Source organism: Pteropus alecto, unplaced genomic scaffold (genome assembly GCF_000325575.1).
Source record: "Pteropus alecto unplaced genomic scaffold, ASM32557v1 scaffold78, whole genome shotgun sequence".
NCBI lineage: Eukaryota > Metazoa > Chordata > Mammalia > Chiroptera > Pteropodidae > Pteropus > Pteropus alecto.
In genome coordinates, this window is record NW_006443124.1 from 2928762 (window position 1) to 2931053 (window position 2292).

At 57.9% G+C, this 2292-nt stretch overlaps 1 protein-coding gene across 5 annotated transcripts in view; it reads left to right on the forward strand.

The window, feature by feature from the left end:
• Positions 1 to 788: 788 nt before the first annotated feature.
• Positions 789 to 2292, forward strand: part of NR3C1 (nuclear receptor subfamily 3 group C member 1) — a 93879-nt gene continuing 92375 nt past the window's right edge. For 2 of the 5 annotated variants that reach the window (XM_015598120.2, XM_015598123.2), the window contains exon 1: positions 789 to 1028. The gene's annotated coding sequence lies outside the window, so the exon portion shown is untranslated. Of the gene's footprint in view, positions 1029 to 1685; positions 1782 to 2292 lie in introns of those variants that run through there. The other 3 variants (XM_015598122.2, XM_006922973.3, XM_015598125.2) reach the window with 2 other exon arrangements.

Here is a 2292-nt window from a genome sequence, read left to right on the forward strand (position 1 = left end):
GATTTACAAGGATAATCATATTAAGCCACTTTTAAAACATGTGTAACATTAAGTTTGGGTCTTGATTTTTTTCCCCCCATGATATTGTTGGTTGTTTTGGGACTCAATTCACAGAAGACATCTGATTCTAGGAGACTTGGAAGGTGGCCAAACTGGCAAATAGGCAAAGTAGTGTTCTTGGAGTGAATTATCACTTGAACTAAATTCCATACACACTTATTGCAAGCCTATCATGGGATTTACATACTCTTTCTTGGGAATTATGAGATCAGTGAAGAAAAACCTCTTTAATATGTCTATTTCTACTTTTCACACATAGTAGCACTTAGTTGTCCTCTATGAGCACCAAGGCAAAGGCCTCTCTCTCTAGTCGACTTGCACCAAGTGAAAAGAGGAGTCATCTCCTCTGTATTCAGAAAGGGGTTCTCTTAACAACTGGACTGTTCAGCACTCTTAATAAAATTCTGGTTGAAGGTTCTACGTTGGCAAAGGTTTTGGTTCCCTTTTCTGTGGCAGCGAACGTCTCTTCCTTTGCCAATATGGCGGTCCTAGAATTGTCTGGAGGCGGCCGTTGCAGATCGTCTCCGGACAGCAGCTTGCTAGAAGCCTAGTTCTCTCCTTTGTTTTCCGACAACACATAGGGCGGCGACTACCCTCAGAACCGAGGAAGGGCTACTTTAGGTGCCCAGATCGAGAACCTTTGCAAAGATGGTGGCCGCGCGGCCTGTCAGTATCAGCGTCCTTTACCAAGATGGCGGCGGGCGGCTTCCGGCACGCGCTTCCTCCAATCCTCTTCAAGATGTCAGAGCAGAGGCGGCCGCCGCCGGAGTCGGAGTGCGGCCTGATGAGAGAGTAGCTACAGCTGAGAGCCCAGGCAGGGGCTAGGTGGAGCTGCGCGACAGCCTCCGCCTCCGTCTGGAGCTGGCAAGCACTGTCACCTGTGGGGGCGCAAAAGTTACCTCCTGAAACCCTAAAGCAACACAGCACCACCTTTCCCCGAGTCACAAAAATTATGTGTGCCGCGCAAGGTAGGAGGAGGCTCGGTCCCGACATCGTCCAAGCCCACCGGACGCGGTGCGCTGGGGCAGGGGGCCTGGGCTGGGGCCTCCCGCGCGGACGCCCCTCGCCCCTCGCCCCACGCCCCTCTCCTTAGGGATTAGCCACGTGTTTCCCTCGGACTGAGGGAGAGGCGCGTAACGGGAACAGCTGATAGGAGCTATATGCTGACATTTTAAAGCTGCGTGTATTTTGTTTTATTTGGAGGGGCTGGGGTCCCATGAACACGAAAGGGTGGGCGACGCATTGAGTCGAGTGCAGCAAAAGTCAAGATTCGGGAAGGGGCCTCCACGGGACACTTGGACGCGGGCCATGGAGGGGGTGGAAAGAGAGGTCAGGAGTTTTTTTTGGGGGGGGGAAGGAATACTTTGCAGGCAACTTACTATTATGCCTGCAACTTGCTTTTAGGCCTTCCACCCCCTGCTTTCCTTAAAAATATGATTTTTTAAAAGTGCAAAGAAATCCAACTCGCCGGAGGTTTTGCATTTGGCGTGCAACTTCCTTCAAGTGTGAGCGCGCTGGGAGGGAGCGGTGGGGGTTGAACTTGGCAGGCGGCGCCTCCTTCTGCCGCCGCCGCCGCCGCCGCCGCCTCACAGACTCGGGGAAGAGGGTGGGCGGAAACCGTCCACGGCGCGTCGGCCGCGGCGGCAGCGGCTGCAGACTGGGCTGCCCAGACGATGCTGGGGTGGGGGACCTGCTGGCACGCGACTGCCCCCCGGCCCAGAGTACGTATGCGCTGACCCCTCTGCCTTGCGCCCCCTGAAGCCTCCCCCGAGGGCGTGTCTGGACGGTGGACCCCAAGTGCAGCCGCGACGCTGCGGCCCCGTTTCCGTGCAAGCCTGTAGCTCCGTGCGAAGTGACACTTCGCGCAACTCGGCCCGGGGGTGTGGGGAGAGGCCGGGGGTGGCGGCGCAGACCACCGCCGCCGTTCTGCTGCGGGCCGCGCAGGGGCTCCCCTAGCCAGCCCGCTGTCACCCGCAGGGGCGCTGGGGGCGATTGCAGCTGAGGGACTGGGCGAGCTCCGGAGTGGGTCGGGAGTTGCGGAGCTGGGCGGGGGCGGGAAGGAGGCAGAAGAGAAACTAGTAAAACTCAGCTTTTTTCTTAATCTCGCCCGAGAGATACCAGGTCGCCCCCCGCCGACGCCGTCTCTCCTTTTTCCTGGGGGCGGGGGTGTGAGGGCGAATAGAAGCCCCGCGCACCCCGGGGGGGGCGGCGGGTGGGCAGGCGCCGTCGGGG